This window comes from Hypanus sabinus, chromosome 19, assembly GCF_030144855.1.
Source record: "Hypanus sabinus isolate sHypSab1 chromosome 19, sHypSab1.hap1, whole genome shotgun sequence".
In the NCBI taxonomy this organism is placed as follows: domain Eukaryota; kingdom Metazoa; phylum Chordata; class Chondrichthyes; order Myliobatiformes; family Dasyatidae; genus Hypanus; species Hypanus sabinus.
Window position 1 is genome coordinate 61,304,428 of NC_082724.1, and position 20,462 is coordinate 61,324,889.

Genomic DNA, 20,462 nt, shown 5'->3' on the forward strand with positions numbered 1-20,462 from the left:
CAGTGGCCACTTCATTAGGTACACCTGTACACCTGCTCATATCTAATCAGCCAACCATGTAGCAGCAACTCGATGCATAAAAGAATGCAGACGTAGTCAAATCGTTATTCAGACCAAATATCAAAATAGGGAAGAAATGTAATCTTAATAACTTTGACAGTGAGATGATTGTTGGTGCCAGACAAGGTGATTCGAGTATCTCAGAAATTGCTGATCTGTGATTTGCATGCATCACATTTTCTGGAGTTTGCAGAGAATGGTGCTAAAAACATAAAAAACATCCAGTGAGCAGCAGTTCTGTGGGTGAAATTGTCTTGTTAATGAGAGAGGTCAGAGAAAAATGGCCAGACTGGTTCAACTGAAAAGAAGATAACAGTAACTCAAATAACCACATATTACAATCGTGGTGTGTAAAAGAGCATCTCTGAATGCACAGCACATCGAATCTTGAAGTGGATGGGCTACAGCAGCAGAAAACCATGAGTATACACGCAGTGGCCACTTTATTAGATACAGGAGGTATCTAATAAAGTGACCACTGAATGTATATGGAGAGATGGCTTTCTGACTACATTAAACATAGAACATAGAATAGTACAGCACATTACAGGTCCTTCAGCTCACAATGTTGTGCCGACCCTCAAACCCTGCCTCCAATATAACCCCCCACCTTAAATTCCTCCATATACCCATCTAACAGTCTCTTAAGCTTCACTAGTGTATCTGCCTCCACCACTGACTCAAGCATTGCATTCCACGCACCAACCACTCTCTGAGTGAAAAACCTTCCTCTAATATCCCCCTTGAACTTCCCTCCCCTTACCTTAAAGCCATGTCCTCTTGTACTGAGCAGTGGTGCCCTGGGGAAGAGGTGCTGGCTATCCACTCTGTCTATTCCTCTTAATATCTTGTACACCTCTATCATATCTCCTCTCAACTTCCTTCTCTCCAAAGAGTAAAGCCCTAGCTCCCTTAATCTCTGATCATAATCCATACTCTCTAAAAAAGGCAGCATCCTGGTAAATCTCCTTTGTACCCTTTCCAATGCTTCCACATCCTTCTTATAGTGAGGTGACCAGAACTGGACACAGTACTCCCAAGTGTGGCCTATCTAGAGTTTTATAGAGCTGCATCATTACATTGCGTCTCCTAAACTCAATCCCTCGACTTATGAAAGCTAACACCCCATAAGCTTTCTTAACTACCCTATCTACCTGTGAGGCAACTTTCAGGGATCTGTGGACATGTACCCCCAGATCCCTCTGCTCCTCCACACTGCCAAGTATCCTGCCATTTACTTTGTACTCTGCCTTGGAGTTTGTCCTTCCAAAGTGTACCACCTCTCACTTCTCCGGATTGAACTCCATCTGCTACTTCTCAGCCCACTTCTGCATCCTATCAATGTCTCTCTGCAATCTTTGACAATCCTCTACACTATCTACAACACCACCAACCTTTGTGTCGTCTGCAAACTTGCCAACCCACCCTTCTACCCCCACATCCAGGTCGTTAACAAAAAGTAGAGGTCCCAGAACAGATCCTTGTGGGACACCACTAGTCACACCCCTCCAATCTGAATGTATTCCCTTCACCATGACCCTCTGCCTTCTGCAGGTAAGCCAATTCTGAATCCACCTGGCCAAACTTCCCTGGATCCCATGCCTTCTGACTTTCTGAATAAGCCTACCATGTGGAACATTGATGTGTAATTCACACAAAGTATGAGCATACATCAGTATTTTCATGAATGACCTGGAACGCCTGACCCACTATTTGAAGTTGCATGGCAGAAAATAAAATGTTGGTGGTTGTGGAGAATGATATTTTAGCTCAGAGACATTTTCAGCTTGGACTAGGTTGTAGCCGAAGTTGGGAAACTAAATATTAAGTCAACCACAGTAGAATAACAACGGAAAGTACACATACGTTTAATTTAAAATTCACAAATCTGAGCATCAGGTAAATGCCAGAGCAGCTATTGAAGGACTAGAATTTGGAGTCCGTGTTGGAGAAAAGATCATGTGCTCATTGAAGAAATCTTTGAGTGTAGAAGACAGGGCTCGGGCAGTGATGGTTACAAATAAGTTAAATATTTTGGGCAGTGAGGGGATATCGACAGTGGAAGAAAGGAGACCAGAGAAGGCAGTGGAAATAAATTTTACTTGTTTTAATGATTACCATGTTCTCTTATCAATGAATACTACTTCTGGTGAACAGACCATCCAATATGCACACAGCAAATAACTAGGTTAACTCTTTGTTGAGATATTGATTAAAATGTGAATAGTTAATGATCTGAAGAGAAATTCCTAGCTTTTTACCTTTTAAACTAATTTTTAAACACATTTAAACTAATGTGGCGGGGGATGGGAACAAGTGCAGAGAGACAGAGGGGTGTAAAATGAGGGGAGAAGCAAAAAGTAGTAAGGTGAAAAGTAAAAGTGGCAGGCAGGCAAATCCAGGGCAAAAAGCAAAAAGGGCCACTTTTCAACATAATTGTATAAGGGCTAAGAGTGTTGTAAAAACAAGCCTGAAGGCTTTGTGTGTCAATGTGAGGAGCATTCGTAACAAGGTGGATGAATTGAATGTGCAGATAGTTATGAATGAATATGATATAGTTGGGATCACAGAGTCATGGCTCTAGGGTGACCAAGGATGGGAGCTCAACATTCAGGAATATTCAATATTCAGGAGGGATAGACAGGAAAGAAAAAGAGGTGGGGTAGCATTGCTGGTTAGAGAGGAGATTAATGCAATAGAAAGGAAGGACATTAGCCTGGAGGATGTGGAATCGATGTGGGTAAAGCTGCATAACACTAAGGGGCAGAAAACACTGGTGGGAGTTGTGTACAGGCCACCTAACAGTAGTAGTGAGGTTGGGGATGTCATTAAACAGGAAATTAGAAATGTGTACAATAAAGGAACAGTAGTTATAATGGGTGACTTCAATCTACATATAGATTGGGTGAACCAAATTGGTAAGGATGCTGAGAAAGAGGATTTCTTGGAATGTATGTGGGATGGTTTTCTGAACCAACATGTCGAGGAACCAATGAGAGAGCAGGCCATTCTAGATTGGGTATTGAGCAATGAGAAAGGGTTAGTTAGCAATCTTGTCATGTGAGGCCCCTTGGGTAAGAGTGACCATAATATGGTGGAATTCTTCATTAAGATGGAGAGTGACATAGTTAATTCAGAAACAAAGGTTCTGAACTTAAAGAAGGGTAACTTTGAAGGTATGAGACGTGAATTAGCTAAGATAGACTGGCAAATGATACTTCAAGGGTTGACGGTGGATATGCAATGGCAAGCATTTAAAGATTGCATGGATGAACAACAACAATTGTTCATCCCAGTTTGGCAAAAGAATAAACCAGGGAAGGTAGTGCACCCGTGGCTGACAAGGGAAATTAGGGATAGTATCAAGACCAAAGAAGAAACATAAATTAGCAAAAAAAAGCAGCACACCTGAGGACTGGGAGAAATTCAGAGACCAGCAGAGGAGGACAAAGGGCTTAATTAGGAAAGGGAAAAAAGATGATGAGAGAAAGCTGGCAGGGAACATAAAAACTGACTGGAAAATCTTTTATAGATATGTGAAAAGAAAAAGATTAAGTTTGCACACTAATCTCCTGTGTGGGACCTTGTCAAAAGCCTTTTGAAAATCTAAATGTACCACACCCACTGGCTCTCCCCTATCCATTCTACTAGTTACATCTTCAAAAAATTCTATAAGATTCGTCAGACATGATTTTCCTTTCACAAATCCATGCTGATTTTGTCCAGTGATTTCACCTCTTTCTTTGCGGATGACACGAAGCTGGGTGGCAGTGTTAGCTGAGAGGAGGATGCTAAGAGGATGCAGGGTGACTTGGACAGGTTAGGTGAGTGGGCAAATTCATGGCAGATGCAAATTAATGTGGATAAATGTGAGGTTATCCTCTTTGGTTGCAAGAACAGGAAAACAGATTGCTATCTGAATGGTGGCCGATTAGGAAAAGGGGAGGTGCAATGAGACCTGGATGTCATTGTACACCAGTCATTGAAGGTGGGCATGCAGGTACAGCAGGCAGTGAAAAGGGCAAATGGTATGTTGGCATTCATAGCAAAAGGATTTGAGTACAGGAGCAGGGAGGTTCTACTGCAGTTGTACAAGGCCTTGGTGAGACCGCACCTAGAGTATTGTGTGCAGTTTTGGTCCCCTAATCTGAGGAAAGACACTCTTGCCATGGAGGGAGTACAGAGAAGGTTCATCAGATTGATTTCTGGGATGGCAGGACTTTCATATGAAGAAAGACTGGATCGACTAGGCTTATACTTGCTGAAATTTAGAAGATTGAGGGGGGATCTTATTGAGACGTATAAAATTCTAAAGGGATTGGACAGGCTAGATGCAGAAAGATTGTTTCCAATGTTGGGGAAGTTCAGAACGAGGGGTCACAGTTTAAGGATAAAGTGGAAGCCTTTTAGGACCGAGATGAGGAAAAACTTCTTCACACAGAGAGTGGTGAATCTGTGGAATTCTCTGCCACAGGAAACAGTTGAGGCCGGTTCATTGGCTATATTTAAGAGGAAGTTAGATATGGCCCTTGTGGCTAAAGGGATCAGGGGGTATGGAGAGAAAGCAGGTACAGGGTTTTGAGTTGGATGATCAGCCATGATCATACTGAATGGTGGTGCAGGCTCAAAGGGCTGAATGGCCTACTCCTGCACCTATTTTCTGTGTTTCTATGTTTCTACCTTCTTTATCCATTTTAATAGGCAGGTGGGAGCTTGGATGCATGTCTCATTAGAATGACAATTCCACTGATAATGGAGCATTCCCTTGGTATCATACTGCTGTAGCAGCCAGATAGGAGAATAAAAAATGCAATCTATGTGTAATGTGTGTAGTTGGATAGCTGCTGTTTGGCACAGAGTTAGTGGACTGTAGTGCCTGTTTCCGTTTTGTATCTCTGTAACGTAATCATGGCCCTGAACTCACTTCAAAATCTGGTATATTTTCCATAGATGTTGGCCTGCTGAGTTCCTCCAGCATTTCATTGCTTGGATTTACAGCATCTGCAGATTTTCTGTTGTTTCTGGTATATTGTGAGTTGAATGAACTCCAGGAAAATATGATGCGGGGTCTGCGTTCTTCTAGCAGTTGTTTTCTTTTTGTATTTGATTACAGCATCTACATCTCTTATGTCTCCACCAAATATTGACTTGCTGTTTGTTAACCAATGGTTTCCCACTTGTGCTTAGTATATGACCACTCATGTCCAATCCCAGAAGCATTGACAGAATGTGACCTGAGTTTTACCTCTTGTATACTTTTTTTGTTTTTTTATGATCTATTACTGTCACATGTATCAAGATACAGTGAATTGCTTGTATTGCACATTGTTTATGTCTGCGCATGATAACTGCTTAATGTTACTGAGTCTGGTTAAGGAACATAAGTACACCACAATCAACAGGGCAATTAGTGGTATTAAGAAAATTACTGTGGGTTATTGGGAAAATCTTTTCTCCGTTTTCATAAACAGCTCTCAGATCTGAATATATGAGTTTTTTATTCCTAGGAGGCCTTGGATTTTAATGTTTCTAAAATTACAGCCTGGACGAAGTACCTTCAGGCATACAGATTGTTAGTCCAAAGTCAAGCTAGGCAAGGTACTATAGAAAATAGTTAGAGCATAGAATATTACAGCATAGTACAGGCCCTTTGGCCCGTGATGTGCCTACCTCTTAACCTACTTCCAAATCAAACTCACCTTTCCATTCTACATAGCCTGCCATTTTTCTGTTATCTTTGTGCCTGGGTCTTTTAAATGCCCCTAATGTATCTGCCTTTACCACCACCCCATGTCAGAGCAGTCCACACACCCACCACTCTCTTTAAAACTTACATTGGACGTTTCCCTAAACCTTCCTCCTATCACCTTAAAATTATATTCCCTTGTATTAGTCATTTTCACCCTTGGAAAAAGTATCTTGTCTATTCATTTGATATATGCCTTTATATCATCTTATACACCTCTATCAAGTTAGCTCTCATTCTCCTTTGCTCCAAAGAGAAAAGCTCTAGCTTGTTCAACCTATCCTCATAAGTAAGTGTCTCTAATTCAGGCAGTATCCTGGTAAATCTCCTCTGCACGCTCTAAAGCTTCCACATCCTTCCTATAATTCCACAGTGAACATGCGGTATGTTAGACAAAAGAGCGGAGAGGAAAATACAGGGTTGTTCATTCAGTATTCCCCATACTGTTGTGATGCCTCGGGTATCATGTCTCACAGATTCCCTGCTCACTGGGTCATGTAAAGGTTGACTCAGTGACCTTGTTGATTGTTAGTGCAGACTCAGTACCCCATTCAATGAAACATTTTTGATTTCTTGAATCATATAATGAACTGTAATCAATTTTATAGCAAAAATCTCCAGTCCCAGCAAAGTTAGAAGCACAGCTGTTCAGCTAACGGATCACATTTACCTGCTATTCTTATTGCACTTTTGGAAGAAAAGGTTATACAATGAATATTTGGAGAACAAACGTCACATTATTAAAGCAGACTACCAGCTCACCAGTTGATTGCTGTAATGACGTGGAAGAAAAGATCATTCTGCTTTCAAGCCTATCTGGACATTTGGTAAAACCCTACCTTATTTCAGTTTTCTTCCCGTAGCCCTTCATTACTTTTATGTCTGCAAAGCTAAAATCCTCCTTAAATATATTCAGTGACTTGGCCTCCCGTATATCCTTTGGATGCTATTTCATAAGTTCACTACCTTCTGGATAAAGAAATTTATTGCTGCCTCAGTCTATGTCTTGCCCTGGGTTCTGAGAGTGTGACTCTTTATCCTGCACCCATCCCCAATCCCAATCCCCTGGGTCAGGGCAACATCCTCACCAAGTCTTGTACATCTGTTACTCGTTTGTACATTTCAGTGAAATACCTTTTTATTTCTCCAAGCTCTTATGGACTAGTTGAACCAGTGCTACAATCCTGTTGTCCCAGGAATCAGTCTGGTGAATCTTCACTGCATTCTCTCTGTTTTTTAAAGTAATGAGATCCAGCTACATACAATGCTCCAAGTGTGATTCCATCAAGCTACTACAGAATTGTAACAAGATATCCTTGTACTTATGCTCAAAAGCACTTGCAATGAAGGCCAACATACCATTAGTCTTCTTAACAGGTATGCTATACCTGCATGTTTGTTTTCAATGAGTGGTATACAAAGACATCCAGATCCCTTCATATATCAACACTACCCAATTTATTATCATTTGGGTATTATTTAGTCTTTCTCCAAAAATGTGATAACTTGCCTGAGTTGCTTTGAAATTTCTATGCATACTTGTCACAGCTTTCAATCCTGTGTAGTTTTATGTCACTGGCAAGCTTAGTAACATTACATTGAATTCCTTTTCCCAATGCATTTATGTATATTGTGAGCAGCATGTGCCCAAGCAATATTTCCTGCAGTACCTCACTAGTTACTACTTACCACCAAACACCAATGCCCTTCAAAGTGTAATCCTACAAAAAGTAGTGAATATGGCCCAGTCCATCTTGGGTAAAGCCTTTCCCACCATTTCTCTTCTTGCTGCTGCCATCAGGAAGAATGTACAGGAGCCTCAGGACCCACACTACCAGGTTCAGGAACAGTTATTACCCCTCCACCATAAAGCTCTTGAATCAATGGGGATAACCGCTCATCTTCACTTGCCCCATCACTGAACTGCTCCCACAGCCTATGTACTCATTTTCAAGGACTCTTTATCTCATGTCCTTGATATTTATTGCTTATTCATTTTTTTCTCTTTTATATTTGCATATTTTATTGTTTGTCCTGTTGGGTACAGTCTTTCATCGATTCTTGGATTTACCGAGTTTGCCTGTAAGAAAACAAATCTCAGTCTTGTACAAAGTGACATTTATGTACTTTGATAAAGTGTGCACTTTTAACTTTGAGCCCTGAGAAACCTCCATTTATTTCTGCCCTTTTTTGTCAGCCAGATACTAATCTGTCAGCTCTGATCCCATGTGTTTTAATTTCATATGCTCTCTATTGAAGGCCTTCTAAAACCCAAATTCACCACATCCACTTGAAATATTTTATGTGTCCTCTTGTCATACTTTCCTGTAATATAAGGCTCAGATCACCAGATTCCAATTTTGACGATGTTGAATTATATGGCATGAAAATTTAACTAAATGGTATCAAGAAGTTTTCTTGGATTTTATCAAATTTTTTGTGAATTTCCCATAATCATTTCATCTGCAGCCAGGTAACTTCTAAGAGTTAGGTTGATGCTACAGAGACTTCTCTGCCTTATTAGTATCTTCCAGAAAATTGACAAGACTGCAGAGCAAGTTATTAGTGGTTTGTTGAAGGGAGGGGACACATTGGGATAAAGAGCAGATTTTTTTCTTTCCATGCCATCTTGGATCTTATCTGACACTTTCTTCGATGTTATGGGGTGGGAATACTGATTATTTTAAAGATATAGATTTATAGATTAGCTTTATTTGTGACACGTCCATCAAAACATACAGTGAAATGCATTGTTAATGTCAAATCAAATCAGCAAGGATTGTGCTGAACAGCCTGCAAGTGTCACCACGCTTCTGACACAAACAAAGCATGTTTACAATTTAGTAACCCGAATCAGTATGTCTATGGAATGTAGGAGAAAACCAGAGCTCCCAGAGGAAACTCACACAGTCATGGAAAGAATGTACAAACTCCTTACAGACAGCAGTGGGAATTGAACCTTGACCACTGTAATAGGTGCCACCTCCCGTGTTACTGTGCCACTCAGAATCGCTACAAATTTCTAAAGTTGTACCTTGCCTTGAATAGAAAGAAATTATTCATAATAAACAGATTGTGGTGCAGCATATGCATCTTATCAACAAGGATGAAGGTTCATCTAGATGTACAGAGTGGATAATCTATCATGGCTCCTTCTGAGAACCACTGCACAGAATATCAAGTGACAACTGAGAGTTCTAGATTAAAATAAAGCCATGGAACTCAACAAGAAGGAGGATTGAGGATTTATGGTCCAGAACTACACTCAGTAGCCACTTTATTATGTATATCTGTATTTCTGCTTGTTTATGTAGATATCTAATCATCTAATCTGTGGCAGTAACTCAATGCATAAAAGCATGGTCTAGAGGTTCAATTGTTGTTCAAACCAAACATCAGAATAGGGACGAAATGTGATCTAAGTGATTTTGATCATGGAATGGTGCAAATAACAAAAGCACATCCAGTGAGTGGCAGTTCTATGGGCGAAAACACCTTGTTAATGAGGGTGGTCGGAGGAGAATGGCCAGACTGGTTCAAGCTGGCAGGAAAGTGGCAGTAACTCAACTAACCACATAGTACAACAGTGGTGTGCAGAAGAGCATCTCTGAATGCACAGCATGTTGAACCTTGAAGGGAATGAGCTATAGCAGCAGAAGACCACAGACATACAAAAGTATACACAGTGGCTATTTTTTTTTAGGTAGCTCCTGTACCTAATAAAGTGGCCACTGACTGTAGCTTTATCTTTATCCATGCTTTTCCAGTGAATTGACAACTTTGGCTCCTACAAGACAACATGGAAGATTAGGGAGGGTAAATATTATTGGCCTTCACAGCAATGCCCAAGTCGTAAAGACGAATTGAAAAAAACGTGTAGACAACAGGTTTGGTTTGTACTCTTGTTCATAGTGCATTAACGATCAGTTAAAGCAAGTTAATTGAAAATCACATCCATCTTTTCACCATTAACATTGCTGCTCTGCCCTCAAATAAAGGGGTTTCTTCGACCTAATTTGCCAGATTAATTTGAAAGTTGTGACACTCGGTGCAGGGTGCCCAAGTATGTGCCATGTCAATGTGTAGTTAAATTTTGCTCATCAGGGGTTAAGTGAAATGAATACCCACATCTACTGCACTGCTCTTCACACTGTGTGATCCTGCAGAGATGTCATCATGTTGATGCAGTGTGCAGTCTGATCTCCCTTCATCCTAATCATTCATTGTATAAAATTGCTTGACGGTTTGAGGACTCAATGTTTTATTTGTGGTGTTGTCAGCATCTTTCAAGGATAGTTGTAATGTTCTGATAAAGTTTGTACAATGCCATGCTATGCCTAGATGGAACACTGTGTGGATATTTACTCTAAACTGATTAAACTGATTGGCATAGCTACATATGCTTAATAAGATCCATTAGTTCACGGATTGCATATTGAAAGCTGCATTTTGCTGTTTAGCACAGGAACGATGGTAATTGCATTAAGTATGTATTATTGTTTTTCTCCTGTACTGCTCACTGAACCGAAGTTGATTCCCGGGCTTGATATTAAGTGCAGAATGAGGGATGTCCTGGGTCATGAGCCTGCAGATTGTATTTGTATGTGATTCTGGCTCCACAGGTTTTAGCTGCCCAGTCTGTTCTGAGTGCATCCAATTTTCATTGCTGGTGCTCCCACACAGTAGGATGGGCAGTGTCCTCAGTGTGAGGAATGGCTTTGTTTCTTTGGGCCCTTGTTGGTCATTCCTTTAAACTGACATGAACAGATTTATGTTAATCTGTTATGTAAATAAATAGATTGGTGAGGATTGTGGGTTTGTCTGTTGTGTTGCTTTGTGCACTCACTTGCCACAGACCTAGTTTTGCAGATAAGTCCTTTGTCCAGCTTGATCATTTGTATTGCTGAGCTGCTTGATCTTTGGGCATTGAAACTGCCCCTCTGTCCCCTATCTATTCCCACTGCAACATGCAAACATAGTAAAACAGAGGGCCACTGATTCATCTGTTGGAACAAAGCAACAGAGTGATCAGCAGGAAGCTTTCTTGTCCCTATTTAGTCTGTTGGTGTGGGATTTCTCAGACTGGAGTCATTGTTAACGCATTCCCAGAGCTATTTCCTCTCTTTTCTACTGCTACCTTTGGTGGTTCTTTTTGTTGGTAATCTTTTTGTCGATTCGGAACAAGAAGGCAGCGGGAGAGCACCTAAGGATTTCCAGCAGGAAGACATTTTGAGTTCTCAGAGGAAGAGAGAGGCCAGGCTGCGCAGACGCGTGACATCCGCCAGTTGAGCGCGAACAGTTTAAAAAGAAGGCGCCATATTCAGTGGGCAGTAAAGTGAGAGGTAGCAAAGTGAAAGGGCTTTGCTTCCACGGGCTTCGGCGGTAACTGGACGAGGTGAGGCAGTTGTTGATTGCAAAAGGAAGTAGTATGTGTGTGAGGCCAGTTTTCTGTGGTCGGTGTCAGATGTGGGAGGTCCTGGAGTCTCCTGGCATCCCGGATGGCCACATCTGCACCTGGTGCATCAAGACGCAACTACTGAGGGACCGTGTTAGGGAACTGGAGCTGCAGCTTGATGACCTTCGTATGGTCAGGGAGAGTGAGGAGGTGATAGACAGGTGGCCACTCCGGGGCCACGGGGGACAGAGAAATGGGTTACAGTCAGGAGAGGGAAGGAGAAGAGTCAGGTACTAGAGAGTACTCCTTGACAATAAATACTCCTGTTTGAGTATTGTTGGGGGGGAGGCCTACCTGGGGGAAGTGACAGTGGCCATGCCTCTGGCACAGAGTCTGGCCCTGTGGCTCAAAAGGGTAGGGAAAGGAAGAGGAAGGCAGTAGTGATAGGGGACTCTATAGTCAGGGGTTCAGACAGACGATTCTGTGGACGCAGGAAAGAAACTGGGATGGTAGTTTGCCTCCCAGGTGCCAGGGTCCGGGATGTTTCTGATCGCGTCCAAGATATCCTGCGGTGGGAGGGAGACAGCCAGAGGTCGTGGTACATATTAGTACCAATGACATAGGAAAAGGGAAGAGGTCCTGAAAGAAGACTACAGGGAGTTAGAAAGGAAGTTGAAAAGCAGGACCTCAAAGGTAGTAATCTCAGGATTACTGCCTGTGCCACATGACAGTGAGAATAGGAAAAGAATGAGGTGGAGGATAAATGCGTGGCTGAGGGATTGGAGCAGGGGGCAGGGATTCAGATTTCTGGATCATTGGGACATCTTTTGGGGCAGGTGTGACCTGTACAAAAAGGACAGGTTGCACTCGATCCCGGGCAACCAATATCCTGGCGGGCAGGTTTGATAGAGCTGTTGGGGAGGGTTTAAACTAGTTTGGCAGGGGTGTGGGAATCAGAATATGAGTGCAGGGATTAAGGTAGAAGGACAAGGGCATGATGCTAAGAGTTCTGAGTTGATGAGGAAGGACAGGCAGGGGACAGAACATAATTGTAGCCAGTTAAAGGGGTTGAAATGTGTCTATTTCAATGCTAGGAGTATTAGGAACAAGGAGGATGAACTTAAGAGCATGGATTAGTATGTGGAACTACGATGTTGTGGCTGTTATTGAAACTTGGTTGGAGGAAGGGCAGGATTGGATGATGCAGGTCCTGGGGTTCAGGTGTTTTAAAAGGAATAGGATGGGAGATAGAAAAGGGGGGGGGGTGGTGGGAGTGGCACTGCAGATAGTATCACGGCTATAGAAAGGGAGGATGCTGCAGAAGGAGTGTCCAAGGAGTCAGTCTGGGTGGAAGTCAGAAATAGGAAGGGATCAATCACTGTGCTGAGAGTAGTCTATAGGCCCCCAAGTAGCCCTCGGGACACCGAAGAGCAGATAAGCAGGCAGATTTTAGAATGGTGCAGGAAATACAGGGTAGTAATTATGGGTGATTTCAACTTCCCTCATATTGACTGGCACCTCCTGAGTGCAAGGGGGATAGATGGGGCTGAATTTGTCAGGTGTGTTCAAGAAGGATTCCTGACACAGTATGTCGACCGGCTGATGAGAGGAGGGGCTATACTGGATCTTGTTCTGGGTAATGAACCTGGTCAGGTAGACCTCTTGGTGGGGGAGCATTTTGGTGAGAGTGACCACAACTCCCAGAGCTTCAGCATAGCTATGGAAAGGGATCAAATCAGACAAAATGGTAAAGTGCTTAACTGGGGAAGGGGTTACTTTGAAGGGATGAGGCAGGAACTAGCGAGAGTAAATTGGAAACAGATGTTCAAAGGGAAAAGCACAGAAGTAATGTGGGAAAGTTTAGGGACCACTTGAGCTGGGTTCAGGATAGGTTTGTACCACTGAGCGAAGGAAAAAATGGTTGGAAAAGGGAACCGTGGCTGACGAAACATGTGAGGCAACTCGTCAAGAGGAAAAAGGAAGCATGTGTTAGATATAAGAAGCAGGAAGTAGGAGGGGCTTATGAGAAATATAGGGTAGCCAGAAAGGATCTAAATAAAGGACTTAGGAGAGCTCGAAGGGGGCATGAGAAGGCCTTGGCATGTAGGATTAAGGAGAACCCCAAGGCGTTCTATGTGTATGTGAAGAATAGGAGGATCATGAGAACGAAGGTGGGACCACTGAAGGATAAAGAGGGCAACATGTGTCTGGAAGTGGAGGTGGTTGGGGAGGTCCTAAATGAATACTTTGCTTCAGTATTCACAAGTGAAAAGGATCTTGATCAGGATGAGGTCAAAGTAGAGCAGGCCTGTGTGCTGGACAATGTGGAGATTAAGGAAGAAGAAGGGTTGGATCTTCTTAAAAACATTAAGATTGATAATTCCCCAGGGCCGGATATGATACACCCCAGGTTGTTGTGGGAATTGAGAGAAGAGATCGCAGGATCATTAGCCATGATCTTTGAATCCTCTTTGGCTGCAGGGGAAGTGCCAGAGGACTGGAGAATGGCAAATGTAGTTCCCTTGTTTAAAAAAGATAATAGGGAGAAACCTGGGAACTATAGACTGGTGAGTCTTATGTCGGTGGTCTGCAAACTACTGGAAAGGATTCTTAAGGATAGGATCTACGAGCATTTGGAGAAGTACAGTCTACTGATGGATAGTCAACATAGCTTTGTGAAGGGAAGATCGTCCCTCACGAGCCTGATAGAGTTTTTTGAAGAGGTAACAAAAGTAATTGATGAAGGTAGGTCAGTGGATGTGGTCTACATGGACTTTAGCAAAGCATTTGACAAGGTCCCTCATGAGAGACTCATCCAGAAAGTCATGGGGCATGGGATAAGTGGAACCTTGGCTGTTTGGATAAAAAATTGGCTTACAGGAAGAAAGCAGAGTGTAGTTGTGGAAGGAAAGTATTCTGCCTGGAGGTTAGTGACTAGTGGAGTGCCATAGGGATCTGTCCTGGGACCCCTGCTATTTATGATTTTTATAAATGACCTGGATGTAGAGGTGGAAGGATTGGTGAGTAAGTTTGCGGATGACACGAAGATTGGAGGAGTTGTGGATGGAGTTGTAGGTTGTTGAAGGTTAGAAGAGGATATAGACAGGCTGCAGAGTTGGGCAGGAAAATGGCAGATGGAGTTCAATCCGAACAAGTCTGAGGTGATGCATTTTGGAAGGACAAACCAGAAGACTGAGTACAGGATTAATGGTCAGTTACTTAAGAGTGTGGCTGAACAAAGGGACCTTGGGGTTCAAATCCATACATCCCTCAAGGTCGCTGCGCAGGTTGATAGGGTAGTTAAGAAGGCCTGTGAGATGCTAGGCTTCATTAATAGGGGGATTGAGTTCAAGAGTAGAGAGGTCATTTTGCAACTCTACAAATCTCTGGTGAGACCGCACTTAGAGTATTGTGTTCAATTCTGGTCACCTCATTATAGGAAGGATGTGGAAGCTATGCAGGGGGTGCGGAGGAGATTTACCAGGATGTTGCCTGGTTTGGAGAACAAGTCATATGAAGCAAGGTTAGCAGAGCTGGGACTTTTCTTTTTGGAGTGTAGAAGAATGAGAGGGGACTTGACAGAGGTCTACAAGATAATGAGAGGCATAGATAGGGTGGATAGTCAGTACCTGTTTCCCAGGGCACCAATAGCAAACACCAGAGGGCATATGTACAAAATTAAGGGAGGGAAGTTTAGGGGAGACATCAGGGGTAAGTTTTTTACACAGAGGGTTGTGAGGGCCTGGAATGACTTGCCAGGGATGGTGGTGGCTAAAACATTAGGGGTATTTAAGAGCCTCTTGGACAGGCACATGGATGAAAGAAAAATGGAGGGTTATGGGGTAGTGTGAGTTTAGTACTTTTTTTTAAGGATTGTATGGGTCAGCACAACATGGAGGGCTGAAGGGCCTGTACTGTGCTGTAGTGTTCTATGGTTCTATGGTTAACTTGCTCTTCTTCCAACATTGTAATCAATTCCCTTCTGCCTCCCTACCACTCACCTACACTTGGGCAATTTACAGTGGTTGACTGACAATGGACCCACACATATTTGGGATGTGGGAGAAAACAAACACCCTATAGAAGAATATGCAAACAGCAATACGTTATTGGCACCAGACTATCTGCCATCAAGGACATATATACAGAAAGGTGCCAGAAAATGGCCAGAAACGCCCTCCTCATGGACCACTTCCCCCACTCCCATCAGGGAGAAGGCTACGAAGCATCCACTAGACTCCAAAGCTGTTACTTTCCCCAAGCAGTAAGGCTGATCAACACCTCCATCCACTAACTGCACCACTAGTTTATTATTTCCCACTGGTCACTTTATGTACAAGCCAGAGTCATTTCATGGAACGTTGTCTATGTACAAAGTATATAAGCTATTTTACATACTTACATTTTTGTGTGTTTTTCTTATTGTTGTTGTGTTCTTGATCTTTCATGGTTTTTTTTGTGCTGCATCAGATCCAGAGTAACAACTATTTCATTCTCTTTACATTTGTGTACAAGAATTGACATTAAACAATCTTCCTGACAATTGCTGTACCTGAGGTCAGGATTAAACTTGGGTCCCTGGCACTGAGGCTGCACCACTGTGCCCACTCCCCCAGTCTGAGGAACACAGAGCTCAAACCTGCCCCATTATTCACTGTGGGTGAATTTGTACAACTCCACTTTCTAGACCTAACCCCATATTTATTGCACAAAATCTTGGACCACAGTTTTGTGATATTGAAAGCTGTGGAGTGGGAATGAGAATGCTCTTATCCAAGAGGGCCATGGGTGGGTCAATGAGGATATTCCGCTTGCCATGGGTTCCACTTTCTCAGCATGGTCTCAGCAATTTTATTGTTCTGAGTTGAGAATCTGAAAACATATCCTCTTTTTACACTTTTTGGTCACTTCTGCTCTTGTTTAATTCCATTAATTTAAGCTAACTGAATCGTTTAATTATATCTCTAGGTTAGTTTATGAGCAACAGAACCTAATGTGCAGTATAAAGCAGTGGTTCTTAACCTTTTTCTGCTTATGGCCCACTTATGACTTTCATTTAACTCTGTGGGCCCCACCCTTCAATTTCTCCATTTGTTGCTAAAGTTTTTTTTTGGTCAGCTGTACTAATTATTCTAATATGCAGCCAATACTTATGTTTTAACAGATAATAGGTATTATATGTTAAATATAATATTACAGGAAAAATAGAAAAGCTCTGAATAGAATACTTTGTTTATAATACGTATAAATTCTTCCAACCAGCAATGGAAAAACACTGAATATTTGATTGCAACTAGGTTAAAGATAATCAAAGACAATCTCTTTTCACAATATCAGGATGATTATGAGCTTTTGCTAGCAGTTGAAGAGCTTGACTAAAGCCACATTCAACTAGATAAGAGATGGGAAATCCAATTAAAACCAATTTTACTTTCTCTAAGAGTTGTGGAAACTTACTTTGAATATCACTAGTTATCCAGAAATTTTGCTTACTGTGCATGAGTTTTGTTCGAATGATTATATCACTGCAATCTCGATATGACATTCTTATAATGTGGTGTCAACATCATTCACATTTACCACAGATGTATCCACCACCCAATCAGGAATATATATCTCCAGCAGGTCTCAAAATCGAAATTCCATATCAGTGTGCAGTTGTTTCACATGATCAAGATCATCATCTTGCAATTCTGTTTTAAGAGAAATAAGAGAAGGAAATTTCGTGAACTCGTGACATCTAATATTGTTGCTGAAAAGTTTTGAGTTATTCAAGGGAAGTGGTAATAGTCTCTTTGAGTGATATGAGATTGCACTTTTTCCTTGTAACTGTTTGTTTAATAAACAGATTTTCAAATATATCTGACAGGTAAAATTTGTCCTTGCAGCTTGTTCTACAAGCTACTTATCACTTAGAAATGCTACAATACTATCTCAAAGTGCAACAAAGCGACGAAGACAATTTTCTTTTGATAGCTGTCGGACTTCTGTATACATTAGTAGCTATTCAGAATCATCTTCATTTTCCTCAGAAAATTGTTAAAGATGATTATCTTGAAGTGCATTTGATTTGCTAAAGTTGACTGCCATTAGTACAGCAGGAAGGGTGTCGTGCAAACATCCTCTCAATTTTTTTTGCAACCAAGTGCTGACCTGATGTCATAGTGTATGTGAAAAAATGTCAGAAACAGCATTTTTTAAATGAGGAATGAACCCTCTGTATCTTTCTACCATTGAAGTAGCAACATCAGTTGCTTAAACCATTATATTTTCCAGCAGAATATTGTTTTCCATGAAATAGGTCTTGACTTCAAAAATAGTTTCATTTTTGGTAGCTTTCTTGAGCTTTTGGGCAAAAATCATTCCCTCAAAAATTAAAACTAGGGTTTTAGGCAGTATTTTTTAAATATAATTTTTTTAGGCAAATACTTTTTAAAATGTTTTTATATAAGCAAATTCCATGTGGCAATAAAGAGCATGTACTCAGCTAGAAAATTGAATTGAACTTCCTTTCAAACTAAGATAAATATCAGGAATTTAGTGGAAATTGTGGTGATAGATAGTGCTGATATGGTAGAGAGTCTTGCCTATCTACAGTGTAGCCGTTTCTGGTAGGTGACCCCTCTGCAGTAACTGCAGCCTTTGTGTCACGTTTTATAAGTATTATAACATGCGTGGGTGAGTGAAGGCAAGCAGAACCTGCCTCCTGCTCAGTACTCACTGATCAGCCTTGCTGCAGACATCTCTGCCTAATCTGCAGTCCCCTCATACAGATTAAACTGTTCTGCTGTCTCATTTGCAACATCTGGCATATTTTCCCACTCATTTCATTCAGGGTTCCGATACATATACTGTATTCATTTCTTTTTAATTTAAAAATACTTTATTTTACCAGTAAACTTTCAGAAACTCCTGTGGCTGCCAGTTTCTTGTTTTTTTTTACTTATGGCTGTACAAAATTTTGTGTTTCTGAAGGGGAGGAAAGTCATAGAGCACTACAGTACAGAAATAGGCCCTTCGGCCTGTCTAGTCCATGCCGAACTGTTATTCCCCCAATCCCAATGACCTGCGCCTAGAGCTTAGCCCTCAATACCCCTCCCATTCACGTATTTCCCCAACCTTAAATGTTGCACTCAAACCTGCATTTACCATTTCTGCTGGCAGCTCATTCCACACCTGCACCACGCTCTGAATGAAGAAGCTCCCCCTCAGATTCCCCGTAAATATTTCACTTTTTACACTTAACCTTTGACTTTTAATTGTAGTCTCACCCAAACTCAGTGGAAAAAGCCTGATTGCATTTATCCAATCTATACCTCTCTGTGCTGCCTTTATGGCAGTTATTTAGTTTATAATATATTCGCTTAGTAATTCGTTCGTTAGCATTCTAGTTAAAGTTAGGATTGTTTAAAGTTGTCTGTGAGAGGTCGCGGCATGCGATGACGTCACATCTGGTTTCACCGCGTCCTGTGGGAAAATACCGGTTTGGAGAAACGGGAAGGTGGGGGTCGAGACATGTGCGAGCAAGCGCCAGCAAAGTTTTCTCTCTACGCACCAGGAACATTGTGAAAGCAACGCTGTGAGTTATGAGATAATCGATATGTTGAATTAAAATGTTAACGTCAATCCTGTTAAAAGTAACGACGGTCGATAATGTTTATGTTTTCGTTAGTTAAAGAGTTGCGGATAGTTTGCGTTGAAGTGTATTTAAAGCAGTCAATGGCGTAGGTAGAGTCTGACTGTATGCTGCACTTTAATGTAATGTAGTTGTTGTAGTTTTACTTTTGCAAGTATTTACGATGTAATTGTGATATCAAGAAGGAAACAAATGCTGTACAAATCTTGTATTGTTTTATCAACAGTTTTCACCATACGTCAATGTGGAAGAGTGAACAGTAAACGGTTAATCTTACTGTGATCCTGTCGTTATTGACAAAGGTTTAACTTGGTGTTTAGCTCGGCGTTCCGTTACACCCGAGCGAGAACACTACACTCTCATAATTTTGTATTTTTTATTACGTTGGTCTTCTACATACTAGGGAGTAAAAGTCCTAATCTATTCAGTCTTTCCCTACAACTCAGGTCCTTAAGTCGCAGCACACCTTTGTAACTTTTTTCTGCACTCTTTCAATGTTATTGACATCTTTCCTGTAGGTAGCTGGCTAGAACAGCTCATAGTACTCCAAATTTGACCTTACAAATGTCCTATACAGTACAATTTCAATATAACATCCCAACTCCTGTACTCAGTACTTTGTTTTATGAAGGCCAATGTACCAAAAGTGCTCTTTACGAATCTATCTACTTATGACGCCATTTTCAAGGAAACATGGATCTGTATTCTCAGATCTCTATTCTAACACAGTCCTTAGTGTGTTACGTACTCGTGACACGTGACAGTGGTACCCTTGTCACGTGACTGGGGTTGAAGCTATACTGGACTTGAGGTAATGGTCTTATGATGGTGGAGTGACATCATTTTCCTGCCAGTAGAGGTCATGTGACAGTTTTTTTTTACAGGGTATAAAAGGAGGACCCCTCCCTGTGAGGAGGGGCAGTTCATGGCTGGATTTGCCATGTTGACTTCATGCCACTGCGTGATTTAATGTGATGATGCAGTTTAGTTGAAAGATGAAGTTTTATTTAATGCCTGAAGTTTAAAAGGTCATTGCCAGTAGTTTCTTTACAATACTGCAAGTTAAGAATCAGTGGAGAGTGAAGATTGGAGTTTGGGAGATAGAAGATCAAGGAGAATCGATTTTGACGGTGAAACGGATTCGACCTTGTTTGATCCTTATTCGGAAGGAATTCGTTGACTGTTCTCGTGTTAATCCCTGCGAAATAGTAGAAAGGATTGAGAACAGTGTTTTAAAGGAAAGGTCAGTGCCTTTAAACCGTTTCGTTACGTAAATTCTTTGTGGGAAAAAGTTCGATTTGGGAACCGAAGCAACACGACGTGAAACAGAATTCAAATCGTCTTAAAAAGTCTCTCCCTTAAATGGACTGTGAACATTTTGAACTTTTGGCAATACCGCTTTGAAGAACCGTTTTTACAATATCGCTTTAAGAACTGTTTAAGCTTCCTTGCTTTAAGAACTGTGTAATCAGCCGCACAGTAGCTGATTTCCAGTTACGTTAGTGTTTTGTTTACTTTTGGGGGGGTTTGTTTTCAGTGTTTAATAAACATGTTATTTGTTATAAAAAACCCTTGCCTGACTCATATATTTATTGTTGCCTGAATCCGTAACAAGTGGCCTACTG

At 41.5% G+C, this 20,462-nt stretch overlaps 1 protein-coding gene across 2 annotated transcripts in view; it reads left to right on the top strand.

Annotated features, from left to right (window-relative positions):
* The window catches only part of LOC132377967 (E3 ubiquitin-protein ligase RNF123), a 428,887-nt gene that overhangs the window by 216,589 nt on the left and 191,836 nt on the right, over positions 1–20,462 (top strand). The window lies entirely within an intron of this gene.